Genomic DNA, 17655 nt, shown 5'->3' with positions numbered 1-17655 from the left:
CATGGTAGTGGCATAAAAACAGGCATATACACCAAGGGACTAGAATACAGTTAGAAATAAATCCACAGACTTACAACCAACTGATTTTCAACATAGATGCCAAAAATACACGTTGGGGAAAGGGCAATTCCTTCAATAAATAGTGTGGAGGAAACTGAGTATGTACATGCAGACATGGAACTAGACCCCTATCTCTCACCATATGCAAAAATTAACTCAAAATGGATTAAAACTTAAATATAATGTCAAGCCTCTGAGCCCAAGCCAAGCCATCGCATCCCCTGTGACTTGCATGTATACGCCCAGGTGGCCTGAAGTAACTGAAGAATCACAAAAGAAGTGAAAAGGTCCTGCCCCACCTTAACTGATGACATTCCACCATTGTGATTTGTTCCTGCCCCACCTTAACTGAGTGATTAACCCTGTGAATCATTCTCCTGGCTCAGAAGCTCCCCAACTGAGCACCTTGTGACCCCCGCCCCTGCCCACCACAGAACAACCCCCTTTGACTGTAATTTTCCTTTACCTACCCAAATCCTATAAAACAGCCCCACCCTTAACTCCCTTTGCTGACTCTCTTTTCGGACTCAGCCCACCTGTACCCAGGTGAAATAAACAGCCATGTTGCTCACACAAAGCCTGTTTGGTGGTCTTTTCACATGGACGTGCATGAAATTTGGTGCCATGACTCGGATCGGGGGACCTCCCTTGGGAGATCAATACCCTGTCCTCTTGTTCTTTGCTCCATGAGAAAGATCCACCTATGACCTCAGGTCCTCAGAACAACCAGCCCAAGAAACATCTCACCAATTTCAAATCTGGTAAGCAGCCTCTTTTTACTCTCTTCTCCAACCTCCCTCACTATCCCTCAACCTCTTTCACCTTTCAATCTTGGCGCCACATTTCTATCTCTCCCTTCTCTTAATTTCAATTCCTTTCAATTCTTTTGGTAGAGACAAAGGAGACACGTTTTATCCGTGGACCCAAAACTCTGGCACCGGTCACGGACTGGGAAGGCAGCCTTCCCTTGGTGTTTAATCATTGCAGGGACACCTCTCTGATTATTCACATATGTTTCAAAGGTGTCAGACCACGCAGGGACGCCTGCCTTGGTCCTACACCCTTAGCAGCAAGTCCCATTTTTCTGGGGCAGGGGCAAGTAACCCTCAACCCCTTCTCCTTCACCCTTAGTGGCAAGTCCCACTTTCCTGGGGCAGGGGCAAGTACCCCTCAACCCCTTCTCCTTCGCCCTTAGCAGCAAGTCCTGCTTTCCTGGGGCAGGGGCAAGTACCCCTCAACCCCTTCTCCTTCACCCTTAGCAGCAAGTCCTGCTTTCCTGGGGCAGAGGCAAGTACCCTTCAACCCCTTCTCCTTCACCCTTAGCAGCAAGTCCCATTTTCCTGGGGCAGGGGCAAGTATCCCTCAACCCCTTCTCCTTCACCCTTAGTGGCAAGTCCCACTTTCCTAGGGGGCAAGAACCCCCCAATCACTTATTTCCACACCCCAACCTCTTATCTTTGTGCCCCAATCCCTTATTTCCATGCCCCAACCTCCTATATCTCTGCGCCCCAATCCCTTATTTCCGCACCCTGATCTATCTCTGTGCCCCAACCCCTTTTCTGGAAGGTGAGAACCCCTGAACCCCTTCCCTCCGTTTCTCTACTCTCTCTTTTCTCTAGGTTTGCTTCCTTCACTATGGGCAAACTTCCACCCTCCATTCCTCCTTCTACTCCCTTGGCCTGTGTTCTCAAAAACTTAAAACCTCTTCAATTCACACCTGACCTAAAACCTAAATGCCTTATTTTCTTCTGCAATGCTGCTTGACCCCAATACAAACTCAACAGTAGTTCCAAATAGCCAGAAAATGGCACTTTGAATTTTTCCATCCTGCAAAATCTAAATAATTCTTGTCATAAAATAGGCAAACGGTCTGAGATGCCTGACGTCCAGGCATTCTTTTACTCATCAGTCCCTTCTTAGTCTCTGTGCCCAGTGCAACTCGTCCCAAATCTTCCTTCTTTCCCTCCCGCCTGTCCCCTCAGTACCAACCCCAAGCATCGCTGAGTCTTTCTAATCTTCCTTTTCTACAGACCCATCTGACCTCTCCCTTCTTCCCCAGGCTGCTCCTCGCCAGGCCGAGCTAGGTCCCAATTCTTCCTTAGCCTCTGCTCCTCCACCCTATAATCTTTTTACCACCTCTCCCCTCCTCACACCTGGTCCGGCTTATAGTTTCATTCCCTGACTAGCCCTTCCCCACCTGCCCAGCAATTTACTCTTAAAAAGGTGGCTGGAGCTAAAGGCATAGTCAAGGTTAATGCTCCTTTTTCTTTATCCCAAATCAGAAGTGTTTAGGCTCTTTTTCATCAAATATAAAAATCCAGCCCAGTTCATGGCTCATTTGGCAGCAACCCTGAGACACTCTACAGCCCTAGACCCTAAAAGGTCAAAAGGCCGTCTTATTCTCAAAATACATTTTATTACCCAATCTGCTCCCGACATTAAATAAAACTCCAAAAATTAAATTCTGGCCTTCAAACCCCACAACAGGATTTAATTAACCTCGCCTTCAAGGTGTACAATAATAGAAAAAAGTTGCAATTCCTTGCCTCCACTGTGAGATAAACCCCAGCCACATCTCCAGCACACAAGAACTTCCAAACGCCTGAACCGCAGTGGCCACGCGTTCCTCCAGAACCTCCTCCCATAGGAGCTTGCTTCATGTGCCAGAAATCTGGCCACTGGGCCAAGGAATGCCCGCCGCCCGGGATTCCTCCCAAGCCACGTCCCATCTGTGTGGGACCCCACTGAAAATCGGACTGTTCAACTCACCTGGAAGCCACTCCCAGAGCCCCTGGAACACTGGCCCAAGGCTCTGTGACTGACTCCTTCCCAGATCTTCTCGGCTTAGCAGCTGAAGACTGACACTGTCCGATCGCCTCGGAAGCACCCTAGACCAACACGGACGCCGAGCTATGGGTAACTCTCACAGTGGAAGGTAAGCCTGTCCCCTTCTTAATCAATACGGAGGCTACCCATGCCACATTACCTTCTTTTCAAGGGCCTGTTTCCCTTGCCTCCATAACTGTTGTGGGTATTGACAGCCAGGCTTCTAAACCTCTTAAAACTCCCCAACTCTGGTGCCAACTTAGACAATACTCTTTTAAGCACTCCTTTTTAGTTATCCCCACCTGCCCAGTTCCCTTACTAGGCTGAGACACTTTAACTAAATTAGCTGCTTCCCTGACTATTCCTGGACTACAGCTGTATCTCATTGCCACCCTTCTTCCCAATCCAAAGCCTCCTTTGTGTCCTCCTCTTGTATACCCCCACCTTAACCTACAAGTATAAGATATCTCTACTCCCTCCTTGATGACCGATCATGCACCACTTGCCATCTCATTAAAACCTAATCACCCTTACCCCACTTAATGCCAGTATCCCATTCCGCAGCAGCTTTAAAAAGATTAAAGCCTGTTATCACTCACCTGTTACAGCATGGCCTTTTAAACCCTATAAACTCTCCTTACAATTCCCCCATTTTACCTGTCCTAAAACGAGACAAGGCTTACCAGTTAGTTCAAGATCTGCACCTTATCAACCAAATTGTTTTGCCTATCCACCCCGTGGTGCCAAACCCATATAATCTCCTATCCTCAATACCTCCCTCTACTACCCATTATTCTGTTCTGGATCTCAGACATGCTTTCTTTACTATTCCTTTGCACCCTTCATCCCAGCCTCTCTTTGCCTTCACTTAGACTGACCGTGACACCCATTAGGCTCAACAAATTACCTGGGCTGCACTGCCGCAAGGCTTCACAGACAGCCCCCATTATTTCATTCAAGCCCAAATTTCATCCTCATCTGTTAGTCATACTCCTGTTCACCATTCTCAACTACTCATACACGCCCTGCTCTTGTTTACACTGCTGGTTTACACTGTTTCTCCAAGACATCACAGCTGATATCTCCTGGTGCTATCCCCAAACTGCCACTCTAAACTCTTGAAGTAAATAAATAATCTTTGCTGGCAGGACTATGCTGAATCTCCTTAGGCACTCTCTAATCAGATGTCCTAGGTCCTCCCAATTCTTAGACCTTTTATACCTGTTTTTCTTCTTCTGTTATTCCACTTAGTTTCTCAATTCATCCAAAACCATATCCAGGCCATCACCAATCATTCTATATGACAAATGTTTCTTCTTACATCCCCACAATATCACCCCTTACCACAAGACCTCCCTTCAGCTTAATCTCTCCCACTCTAGGTCCCCACGCTGCCCCTAATCCCACTTGAGGCAGCCCTGAGAAACATCGCCCATTCTCTCTCCATACCACCCCTCAAAAATTTTCACCGCCCCAACACTTCAACACTATTTTGTTTTATTTTTCTTATTAATATAAGAAAGCAGGAATGTCAGGCCTCTGAGCGCAAGCCAAGCCATCACATCCCCTGTGACTTGCACGTATACGCCCAGATGGCCTGACGTAACTGAAGAATCACAAAAGAAGTGAAAAGGTCCTGCCCCGACTTAACTGATGATATTCCACCATTGTGATTTGTTCCTGCCCCACCTTAACTGAGTGATTAACCCTGTGAATCATTCTCCTGGCTCAGAAGCTCCCCAACTGAGCACCTTGTGACCCCCACCCCTACCCACCAGAGAACAACCCCCTTTTACTGTAATTTTCCTTTACCAACCCAAATCCTATAAAACAGCCCCACCCTTATCTCCCTTTGCTGACTCTCTTTTCGGACTCAGCCCGCCTGCACCCAGGTGAAATAAACAGCCATGTTGCTCACACAAAGCCTGTTTGGTGGTCTCTTCACATGGATGTGCATGAAATGTAAGACCTAAAATTACTAGAAAGAAGAAAGCTGCTAGAAGAAAACATTTGGGGAAATACTTTAGGATATTGATCTTAGCAAAGATATTTTGTATGGAACCTCAAAAGCACAGGAAACTAAAGCAAAAATAGGCAATTGAGACTAAATCAACCCGAAAAGCTTTTGAACAGCAAAGAAAGCAATCGACAGAGTGAAGAGATATCTCACAGAATGGAATAATATATTTAAACTATCCATCTGACAAGGGATCAGTAATCAGAATATATAAGGAATGCAAACAATTCAATAGCAAAACACAAAAACAAAACAAATAATCAAATTTCAAAGATGGGCAAATGACATAAATAGACATTTCTTAAGTTACAATTAGACAAGAGGAATAAGTTCTGGTGTTCTATCACATAGTAGGGTGACTATAATTAAAAACAATATATTGTATGTTTCAAAATAGCTAGAAGAGAGAATTGTTAAGGTTTTCACTACAAAAAAAGATACATGTTTGAGGTGATATATTTGCAAATTACCTTAATTTGATCTTTCACAATGTGCACATGCATCAAAACATCAAATGGTACCCGATAAATATGTACAAGCATTGTGTGTGAATTAAAAGTAGAAGAAACAAAAATACATTTGACTTTTATGTATTGAAAACAAGCCGTGATTACTCATACCTTTTTCCAAATTTCTGTGGACATCAGAGCTAAGGTACAGTCTGCAACTTAGAAAGTATTCACTTATTTCTAGCTATTGATATTATTACCAAAAGAGTTATAACCGATTGTAGGTACATCTGAGTGTTGTTGATAAAAGTATACCATTCCGTGAGTACTAATTATTCAATCGGATGGGCCACATTATACAAATGCAAATGTCATTAAATATTAGGTAGAAAGCACTACCGGAGACACAAAAACAATTCAGTCAAACTTTTTCTTTACTAGAAGCCCATAGTCAAGTGGATAAGACAGACATAGTAACAAGTACACCTAGCACAATGCCTGACACACAAAAATGTTGAACTATATTTATTGAATGATTTTCTCTATCATTTTTCTATTCTCCATTTTATTTCTGCCTTATCCTTTATTTCCTTATTTCTTATTTGAGGTTTAATTTGCTTTTTATTTTCTAGTTTCTTAAGATGAAAGACTAGGTTCTTTATTTGAGATCTCTTTTTTTAACTTTTATTTTAGGTTCAGGGTACATGTGCAGGTTTGTTATACAGGTAAATTGCATGTTGCGGAGGTTTGATGTACAGATTATTTCATCACCCAGGTAATAAGCATAGTACCCCAATAGGTAGTTTTTCAATCCTCATCCTCTTTTCACCCTTCCCCCTTCAAGTAGGTTCTAATGTCTGTTTTTCTCTTCTTTGTGTCCATGTGTGTTCAACGTTTATATGTGAAAACATGTAGCATTTGGTTTTCTATTGCTGCTAATCACTTAGAATAATGGCTTCTAGCTCCTTCCATTTTGCTGCAAAAACATGATTTTGTTCTCTTTTATGTCTGTATAGTATTCCATGATGTATATGTACCATATTTTCCTTTATCTAGTCTACTGTTGACAGGCATTTAGGTTGATGCCATATTTTTGCTATAGTGAATAGTGCTGTGATGAACATATACTTGCATGTGTCTTTATGGTAGAATGTTTTATATTCCTTTGGGTATATACCTAATAATGGGAATGCTGGGTCACATGGCAATCATGTTTTAAATTCTTTCAGAAATTGTCAAATGCTTTCCACAATGGCTGAACTACATTCCCATCAGGAGTATATAAACATTCCCTTTTCTCCACAACCTTGCCAGCATCTGTTTTAGGGTTTTTTTTGTTTTGTTTTGTTTTGTTTTTTTGACTTTTTAATGGTAGCTATTCTGACTGGTATGAGATGGTATCTCATTTCAGCTTTGATTTGCATTTTTCAAATGATTAGTAATTTTGGCCATTTAGTATATGCTTGTTAGCCGTGTGTATGCCTTCTTTTGAAAAGTGTCTGTTCATGTTCTTTGCCCACTTTTTAATGGGGTTGCTTGTTGTCTTGCTTATGAATTTGTTTAAGTTCCTTACAGATGCTGAATAGTAGACCTTTGTCAGATGCATAGTTTGCAAATATTTTCTCTCATTCTGTAGGTTATCTGTTTACACAAGCAAGTGGAAAAACATTCCATGCTCATGAATAGGAAGATAAATGTTGTTAAAATGACCAACTGCCCAAAGCAATTTATAGATTTACTGCTATTCCTACCAACCTACCAAAGATGTTCTTCACAGAATTAGAAAAAAACTATTTTAAAATTCATTCGGAACCAAGAAAGAGCCTGAATAGCCAAGGCAATCCTAATTAAAAATAACAGAGCCAGAGGCATCACATTACTTGACTTCAAACTATGTTACAAGACTACAGTAACCAAACAGCACAGTACTGGTAAAACAGACACATAGAATAGAACAGAATAGGAGCCCAGAAATGATGACACACACTTACAACCATCTGATCTTTGACAAAGTTGACAAAAACAGGCAATGGGAAAATGACAGCCTATTCAATAAACGGTGCTGGAATAACTGGCTAGCCATATGCAAATGATTGAAACTGGACTCAATTCTTAAACCATATACAAAAAATCAACTCGAGATGGATTAAAAACTTAAATGTAAAACCTTAAAGTGTAAAAATCCTGGATGATAACCTAGGAAATACCACTCTGGACATAGGACCAGGCAAAGATTTCATGAAAGAGACATAGAAAACCAAATGCAACAAAAACAAAAATTGACAATGGGATCTAATTAAACAAAAAGCTTCTGGACAGCAAAAGAAAATATCAACAGCAATCTTTCTCCTTTTTTAAAAAATATAAGCACTGATAGCAGTACATTTCTCTCTAAGCACAGCATTAGCTGTATTCCGTACGTTTTGGTATGTCATGTTTTGATTTTTATTAATCTCAAAGTATTTTCTAATTTTATATTTTTGACCCATTGGTTATTTAGGAGTGTGTTGTTTAATTTTACATATTTACAACTTCTCCAAATCTCATCATGTTACTGACTTCTAATTTAATTTATTTGTGTTTGTAGCACCAAAGCTGTATGATTTCAATTGTTTCAAATTTAGTGAGATTTGTTTTATAGCCTAATATATGGCCAATCTAGACAATGTAACATGAGAAGAATGGGTTTCTGCTGTTGTTGGGTAGAGCATTCTATAGATACCTGTTAGGTTTCGTTGCTTAATATACGTATTTAAGTCTTCTGTTTCCTTGTTTGTCTCTGTCTAGTTGTTCTATCCACTATTGAAAATGGGTCATTGAAGTATCTAACTGTTATTATTGAATTGTCTATTTCTCCCTTTAATTCAAAGTCAATTTTTGCTTCATGCAGCTCTTTTGTTAGATGAATATGGATTTACAAATGTATTTGTCTCTAGCATTAATTTTTGTATTAAAGCTTATTTTTTTCTGATTTTAGTGTAGCCATCCAGCTCTGTTTTGATTACTGTTTTCATGATATATCTTTTTCCATTTTTTTTACTTTCAACTTGTTTGTGTCTTTGAATCAAAAGTATGTCTCCAGTAGACAGTTCATGGTTCCCTGTTTTCTTTTGTTGACTCTACCACATGTCTCTGAGGCCTGTTCACTTTTCTTTGTTGTTTTTTCTTTCTTTACCTAAGAACATAAAACTCAATTAGCCCATAGTTATTCTGAATATGTGATATTGTGACCTTGATCATAATTTCTGCTTAGTTTTAGAGATTTTTAAGAAAGCCATAAATAACTTACCTCTGAAATCTTCAACCTAAGTTTTTTAAGTTCTTTTCCTAGCAATGTTTTGTTTTGGGTCTATTTTCTAAGGCACTTTGTTATATAAGAAAAAAAAATTACCTAGAGCTCAGCTTTATAAAGACTAACATAGTATCCATTAGTTGCAAAGAATAGAGCTTTTGAAGGTTGGCAAGAAAGTATTTGCCAACTCTCACCCCCATTTTTCTTGATATTTCTTCCCCCAGAAAATCTATGTCTATCTTTGCACATCTTAGTGGTTTCATTACTGCCTCTGCAACTGTGCTCAGAGTGGCTGATAAGTTTTCACGAGCCCTTTAATCTAATAGGCTGCTTACTCCCTCTCATTTCTTAGTAATCGGATTTCCAAACAAGGCTTAATTCTACTCAGTGATCTTCAGCTTCCTTCCCACAAACCTTCTTTCATTTCAGCAACAATCAAATGCTGTTTCTATGTGTTCTGTTATTTTGTTATTCTCATTTGATAGTGGGTTTGTGGACCATGGAATTTTGGCCACTCTCATCCAACATCCTTTGAATTATTACTTTTTTCATAAACCATTTTCTCAGATGGGTCTATTCACATCTGTATGATGATAAATATCTTCAGCAGAGATGACCTGAAGGGGTCCTATCTTTGTACCAACCCATTGTGTGAAGCTCTCAAGCACTAAGCTTGCTATTATTGAGCAGTTACAATATATAATTGCAGGGTTATTTTGTCCTGCAAATTCTATGAGAGGATAGTAATCAAAGAAAATAGTAGAAAGGAGGAGGCAGGGTGTAACTTAGGGGAAAAATCAAAAGAAGTACTCGAAGAACTATATAAAAAATACACAAATGAATTTTTTGAAAAGTTAGTTTATAAGAATTTAAAATAAAATTTTCCTTATGCTTTAGGAAAAAAAATGCACATTTATACTAACCAGACACTGACCAAATCTAGAAGGAATCTCCCACAACTACCACAACATGCCTAAAGAGAAAGAAAATCCTAATATAAGATTATAAATATGTGTATATATAGTCATATTCAGATTATATAAGAAATACACATATGTTTATGGGTGTGCATATATATATAGAGAAAGTAATAGAGATCATCTATATAGATCTCTGAATATAACCTCATTTATAGAGTCTCTCTCCTGTTTTATGTGTCCCCAAATAACGTCTCACTAAGACATTTTTGCAATATTTTTTTCTCCCAATTGGGATAGAGCCCAGCTACCACTGATACATTAAAAGTTCTCTTCTCTCAGCTTTCTAAACCAATGGCAAATACTCTGGCTTCTGCAGGTCACAGATAACTTTCTGACCAGGGCCTAGTTATAGTCACTTCCATCATAAATTTAGTATTTCTGCTGAGCACAGCGTAAAGAGAAGACATATTTCTCCAGGATACTTAAAGATAGATCTGAATCCTGTGCTCATCTCTTACAATACCAGTAATGCCAGACTATGACTTCAGAGGATATAGCATCCTCAAAAGGGCCACCCTTTGCTCCTCCCAAACTGTAGCAAAATGTATGGAACATTTAACTCAAATTTGATACCATCTATACCTCCCAAAAATGGCATCTGAGTGTTTTCCTCTAGCCAAGCATTTACAGGAGAAGAATGTAGATGTGCATATCGACTCCACTGTTGTGACAGTTGTCATTTAATGGAGAAATCTATCAGCAGCCACATTAAATTGTTTGGGGGCTTTCTTCACCTTTTAACTCAATGGAGAGAAAAGAGTTTTAGGCCAACTTCTATTGGTTGGGCATTACTTCTATTTTTTAAACTTTATTTTGAGTTAATTGTAGATTCAGAGAGATCCCATGTACCCTTTATTCATTTTCCCCCAGTAGTAATATTTTACTACACCCAGATATGGACATTGATATAGTCAAGATAAGGGAACCCTTTTATCACTATAAGGATCCCTCATATGGCCCTTTTATAGCCATATTCGTACTCTTCCCCCTACTTTTTCCTGACTTCTATTCTGATGCTCATGCAGAATTGTATTTATTCATCTATCCCTTTGTTCACGTATTCATCTAACAAATATTGGCTGGATGCGGTGGCTCACACCTGTAATCCCAGCACTTTGGGAGGCCAAGGCGGGCAGATCACCTGAGGTCAGGAGTTTGAGATCAGCCTGGGCAACATGATGAAACCCCGTCTCTACTAAAAATACCAAAATTAGCCGGGCATGGTGGCACATGCCTGTAATCCTGGCTACTCAAGAGGCTGAGGCAGGTGAATCACTTGAACTCAGGAGGCAGAGGTTGCAGTGAGCCGAGATCAAGCCACTGCACTCCAGCCTGGGAAACAGAGCAATACTGTCTCAAACAAACAAACAAACAAACAAAAAATATCTACTAAGCCCCTATATACAAGCACTGAAGATACAGTAATTGTGCAAAAATCAGACATGATTGATCTTCACAATTTAGTAGATGAAGCAGATACTAACCAAGTAAGCATTCAAATAAATGTAAAGCTTCAAATATGATAATTCTCATAATCGAGCCATAAATATTATGAAACCCACAATGAAGTTTAATGGAGAGAAGGAAAACATAAGCTTCCTAGAGGAAGGAAAGACTGAGCTGATATTTGAAGGGCAAGTTAGAGTAGCTAGGCAGAAAGAGTGTATGTACTGAGCATCCAGGCAGAGAGAATAGAGGCAGCATCCTGCAGGAAGGAAGGAGGGCCCTGGATAACTGTAACAGCCTCTGACAGTTTCCTATCTTCCTTTTATTTTTTAATTATTACTATTATTTATTTATTTATTTTTTGAGAGAGAGAGAGAGAGGGTCTTACTCTATCATCCAGGCTGGAGTTCAGTGGTACAATCATGGCTCACTACAACTTTGATCTCCTGGGCTCAAGAGATCCTCCCACATCAGTCTTCCAGATAGCTGAGACTACGGGCACAGACCACCATGCCCAGCTAATTTTTTTGTAGTGATAGGGTCTCACTGTGTTTTTCAGATTGGTCTCAAACTCCTGGCCTCAAGCGACCTTCCTGCCTCAGCCTCCCAAAATACTAGTATTACAGGTGTGAGCCACCACACCTGGCTCACCCTCTTTTTCGTTCTCATAATAATGTATTTTGTGGAATTGAAGTTTTAATTTCAATAAAGCTCAACTTATCTATCTCTTGCATTTCATTTAAGATTTTTTGTTCCTACTAGGTCATGGAGATATTTTCCCATGTTTTCATTTAGAGGATTTAATCTAGGTTCACTACTGTTTTCTTCAGGACTTTTCCTTCAATGTATGTTAGTGAGACTGGCTTATAAAATCTCCTTTTCCCTAATGTCTTTGTCGGGTTTGGTTATCAAGGTTATTCTGCATTAATAAATTAAAGCTACTCCCTCTTGACCGGGTACAGTGGTTCATGCCTGTAATCTCAGCACTTTGAGAGGCTGAGGCGAACAGATTTCTGCAGCCCAGGAATTCGAGACCAACCTAAGCAACATAGTGACACCCTGTCTCAATACAAAATTTTTAAAATTTTTTAAAAAGCTACACCCTCTTTTTTGATCTCTTATTTTGTAAAAGTATGGCATTATTTTTTAACTATTTTATAAAAATCACAAATGAAGTAGTCTCTGGAGTTTTCTTTCTTGGAAGGTTTTAAGTTATGGATTTAATGTCTTCAATTTTCTATTTTTTGTTCTTTGTATAAAGTTTTTTAAGAAATTGGCCAATTCATCTGAAGTTTTAATTTTATTGGCATAACTCTTTCATAATTTCCTTTATTTTTAAATATCTGAATAATATGAAGTCATATCTCCTTTTTATTGCTGACATCTTGGTTCATTTTGCCAGAGGTTTGTCAGTTTTATTCATCTTTAAAGAAACTTTTAACTTTGTGTATCCTAGCTATTGCATATTTCTTTTCTTGTTCACTAATTTCCGATCCTCCTTCTATGATTCCCCTCTTTCACTTCCTTTGGATTTAATTTGTTTTATATTTATCTTCTATTCAAGAGGATATTAGCCCATTGTTATTCCATCTTCTTCACACATGTGCATTTAAAGCTATAAATTGGTCTTAGGTTCACTTTAGTTTCCTCTTATAGGTTTTTATAACTTTATGTGAAGTATAACATATAAATATGTTCAACTTATATAGTTTAAATAATTATCACAAAGTCAACATACCCACAGAATTGGGTAGTATAATATATTACCAGTACCCCAGAAGTCACTTACATATCTCCTTCCAATCATCACTGCATGCCTTCTAAAAGGCAACTCTATTCAGACATTTAACTTAATAGACTACTTTTTCCTATGTTTGAATTGGACTTATACAGCATGCATTGTTTTGTGCCTGTATTCTTTCACTCAGTATTATATTTGTCTGATTCATTCCTATTGCTGCAAGTAGGTTTAGTTCACTGATTTTTACTGCTGAATGATATTTTGTTGCATGACTGTGAATTTATTGATGCACTCTAGAGATCACGAACGTTTGGGTTATTTCTAGTTTGAAGCTTTTATAGGCATTGGAGGTGAGGGAATATATACCTAGGAATGAAATTATTGATCATACAAAATGTATATACTCAACTTCAATGGAGAAATAGTATTGAAAGTGCTTTCACCAATAGCAGTTGAAAGAATTCCAGGTCCTTCACATCCTTGCTAAATATTTGGTGTATTGGTCAGTATTCTCTAGAAAGACAGAAACAATGTGATGTATATAGAGATGTATGAGAGGAGATTTATTAGGAGAATTGGCTTACATGATTATGGAGACAACAGGCCAGGCCCATCTACAAGCTGGAGACCCTGTGATACCAGCAGTGTGGCTCAGTTCAAGTCCAAAGGCCTCAAACTCAGGGAAGCCAATGATAAAATTCTATGTCCAAGGCAGAAGTCTCTCAGAACTTGAGGGAATGAGGCAGAGTCACTAGTATAAGTCCTGGAGTCTAAAAACCAGCGAACCTGGAGTTCTGATATCCATGAAGATGAGAAAAGTGTATCCCAGTTCCAGAAGAGGGAGAAAATTGTCTTTTTGTTCTATCCAGGCTCCTAGCTGATTGCATGGTGCTCACACACATTCAGGGCAGATCTTCCCCACTAGGCCCCCTGACTTATATGCCAATCTCCTCTAGAAACATCCTCATAGACATGCCTAGAAATAATCCTTTACCAGATCTATAGATAATCCTTAATTCAGTAAAGCTGACATCTAAAATTCACCATCACATTTGGCATTGCCAGTCTTTGCAATTTTATCATTCTAGTGGACAGGGAGTGTTAGCTCATTATGGTTTTTATTTGTGGAATCAGCTTTTGATCTTCCGCAAATAGTATTCTGAAATATTGACTAGTATTCTATTGAAATATAAGATCAAGTAAGGGAGATTACTTCTTTATAATATTGAGTTTTTCAGTCCATGAAAATAGTATATCCACCTATTTATTTAGTTATTTTAAAATTTCTCTTGATGACATGATTCTCAACATAGGAAAGCATTAACATTCTACTATGAAGTATGCTTGCAGTAGGTTTTTTTTTATAGTTATCCTTTCCCAGTTTAAGAAAGTGTCCTTATATTTCAAATTTCCTGAGAATTTTTTTAAATCATAAATGAAAATTTAAATTCCTCCTGGCTTGAAATTCTTCTTCCTACATGACCATTTCACTTCCCTTTATCCACTTTGGTCTGGCTAGTTTATTGTTACCTTTCAAGTTTCAACATAAATCCCATTTCTATGTGGAGGCCTTTGCAGGCCACTTGACTAGGTTCTGATCCTCCACTATATCCAATTACTCACCAAACTTTGTTTTAATTAATTATCTATCACCTTCACTAATTTGTAAGCTCCCAGAGCATAAGCTCTATGTCTGTTATTCACCTCTCTGTCCTCAGAGTCCAGAACACAACTTGACACACAGTATTGACCTAACAAATAAATAACGACCTACTTTGAAAAGAGAAATGATAAAAGAGAAGAAGGGAAAGAGGAGTCGTCTAAGGATACAAACTATAGAGAAGACTTTATTATAAAGCAGTCTCTGTCTCTTCCTACCCTCACTGATCTCTTGCCTTTCTCCAATCTAGATAAAGTGAAGAATTTTTCCTCTTTTGAAAACTAAGAGCAGATGGCTGAAATCCCAGAGTGAACTATTATTAATAGTTATGTAGTTTTACAGTAGAAAATATACAGACAATGTTATTTCTCAAAAACCAGTCTAACAGAGTAGTGAGCAAAGAAATGAATTATGGAATAGCAGAGAGAGTGTGTTTAGTGTAACAATGATCTGCCTTAACAGATTCTCATCAAGTCAACCAGGTAACAGCAAGATCCTAGAACAAGGACAATGAGAGGAGGATATTTGGTCTGGATATTTGTCCCCTCCAAATCTCATGTTAAAATGTGATCTCCGGTGTTGGAGGTAGGGCCTGGTGGGAGGTGTTTTGGTCATGGGGACAGATCCCTCATGAATAGTTTGGTGCCCTCCCCATGGTAATGAGTGAGTCCTCACTCTATTAATTCACATGAGAGCTGGTTGTTTAAAAGAGCCTGGCATCTGTCTTGCTCTTTCTCTCTCCATGTGACAAACTTGCTTCCCCTTTGCCTTATGCCATGATTGTAAGCTTCCTGAGACCTCAACAGAAGCAGATGCCAGCCCTATGCTTCTTGTATAGCCTGCAGAAGCATGAGCCAAAATAAACCTCTTTCCTTTATAAATTACCCACTCTCAGATATTCCTTTATAGCAATGAAAAATGAGCTAATACAGAGAGCAAAGCCCATTAAAGAAGTTATTACCAATCTTTATGGAGAGTCTATATGTGAGACCCTTGATTGCCACATTCATTGAATATGTGTCTAATTCTCCTACAAGAGAATTTCCAGAGGAAAGAACTCTGTTGTTGGTTGAGATATTGTCTTGCACAGCCTGCATTTCACTTGAACTTATTAGGCAGATTTAATATGTCAGCAATGTTAAGTGCCTTAACAATCATAATGGCTTTTGACCCTGTAATCCCATAAGTCTGTGACCTAAGGAAAAACCCAAAAATATAAAAGATTTACATGTAAACATTTCCATCTCATTGTTATTTACTGGAGCAAAAAGTAAGACATTACCTAAGTGCCACACAATAGGTCATTGATTAAATAAATTATGGAATAATCATATGACATAATGTCATTGCAACATTTTACAGTTGTATGTTCAAAGATTCTGTAATAACATGAAAAAATACTCTTGATCTAAGGTTAATCAAAGCAACCAACCAACAAACAAAACATTGGATAAAAATGTGTATACACATATAATTCCACTAATATTGAAGACAAAGGAAATGGAGCCAATTGTTAACTGTCATCATTTCTGGGTGGTGGAATTTTAGAAACTTTTTACTTTCTTATTTAGACTTTTCTTTATATATACATTATTTATTTTATTTCCCCTTTGCTTTATGCTATGATTGTAAGCTTCCTAAGGCCTTCACCAGAAACAGATGCCAACCCTATGCTTTTTGTATAGCCTGCAGAACCATGGGCCAAAATAAACCCCTTTCCTTTATAAATTACTCAGGTATTCCTTTATAGCAATGCAAAATGGACTAACACATATATATGTATTATATATGTATTAACATATGCCAGCAATATGATCAGTGGAATAAGTCATAATATGGGTTTAAGACTCACTTTTGGCTTGACTAATTTTGTTATTTTAGAGTAGCCTATTAGCTTCTCAGAGTCTCTGTTTCCTCACTTGCACATTGGAGAAATTGCCCTGGCTCTCTCTAAGAGTTGAGAATAAAAAGAGGAATTATAAGCAAGAAATCAAGCTCACTTGATAAAAATGCAAAGCCTCAAAAGCCACATCAATGACAGTATTACACTAAGCACCAAATGCTGCCCTCTGATTCTTTGACGTCTAAGATGAAAAAGAATGGAGGAAGCACAGAAATAACAGTAAGTAAATAAATAATGTACCAGCATAGTCATTTTAAGACTGACTCACATTCCTTTTTAGTTGGTGATAATGATCTCTAATTTCTTCACATATTCTTGAACTTTTATTCCAGTGTAGATGCTCAGCTCCATGATTCAATTTATGTAGATTTCATTTTAAAGCATTTTCTTAGTAAATTCTCAAAATTCTCAAAGAGTTTGGGGAAAGTTGTTCTCTCTTTCTTTTTAGATGAGTATTTGACAGCTTAAATATGTTTCCAGCTGAATACAAAACCTTAAGTTGTGCTAGATAAAACATGGCATGCATACCTCATTTAATGGAAAAGCTAGATACTGTAGATTTCTGAAGGGAAGGGGTTTGGAGAATTTCACCCTGTATGCTTAGAAGCCATAAAATTTCCCTATCTGCTGCTACTTTTATTTGTGAGATTACTCTGTTTGCTTTTCTTTTGTGAGAAATAACAGATGTATATACTTTTACTCCCAGTAAAGCCAGTCTAGTTACTGGTATAAACCAGCCTTTTGGGAAGCATGTCTGGAATTTGTAAGCGTGGCTATGGGTTAGGGGCAAGAGCATCTCAGACAAGCAGCGTGCTCCTTTTCAATAGTATCTCTGAGCCAGCAAGCTTAAGCCTTGGGGAAAAATTGCTTCAATTCTGATCCAAACCTTGATGATAATTAAGCAGATCAGCCTCTCTTGAAATAAACAAAGTTATTTATAAGAAGAGTGTAGAGGACATGGATAGGACTTAAGGTCGTTTTATAGCTGGGATCCTGGGTAAGTCACTAGACTCTCTGGGCATCCAAACCGTTATCTGAAAACAGGAAGTGACATACTTCAAAAGCTTATTATATGGATAAATAAAATAATGAATATGAAACATTTTGTTAATTCACAACTACTAATCAAATAATGAAAGGCTGGTTAGGGCCAGAGGAAGGTGATTATTTTAGGATCAGAGGACTTTATGCTTAATTAGTCTTTTATAAAATAATTAATTTAGGATTTCCTGCTGTGGTAGATTGAAAATAGCCAAATTCTTTGAAGCTTGTCCCATCAAG

The sequence above is a fragment of the Pan troglodytes genome, chromosome 4, assembly GCF_028858775.2.
Source record: "Pan troglodytes isolate AG18354 chromosome 4, NHGRI_mPanTro3-v2.0_pri, whole genome shotgun sequence".
Taxonomy (NCBI): domain Eukaryota; kingdom Metazoa; phylum Chordata; class Mammalia; order Primates; family Hominidae; genus Pan; species Pan troglodytes.
This window is presented reverse-complemented; position numbering follows the sequence as displayed.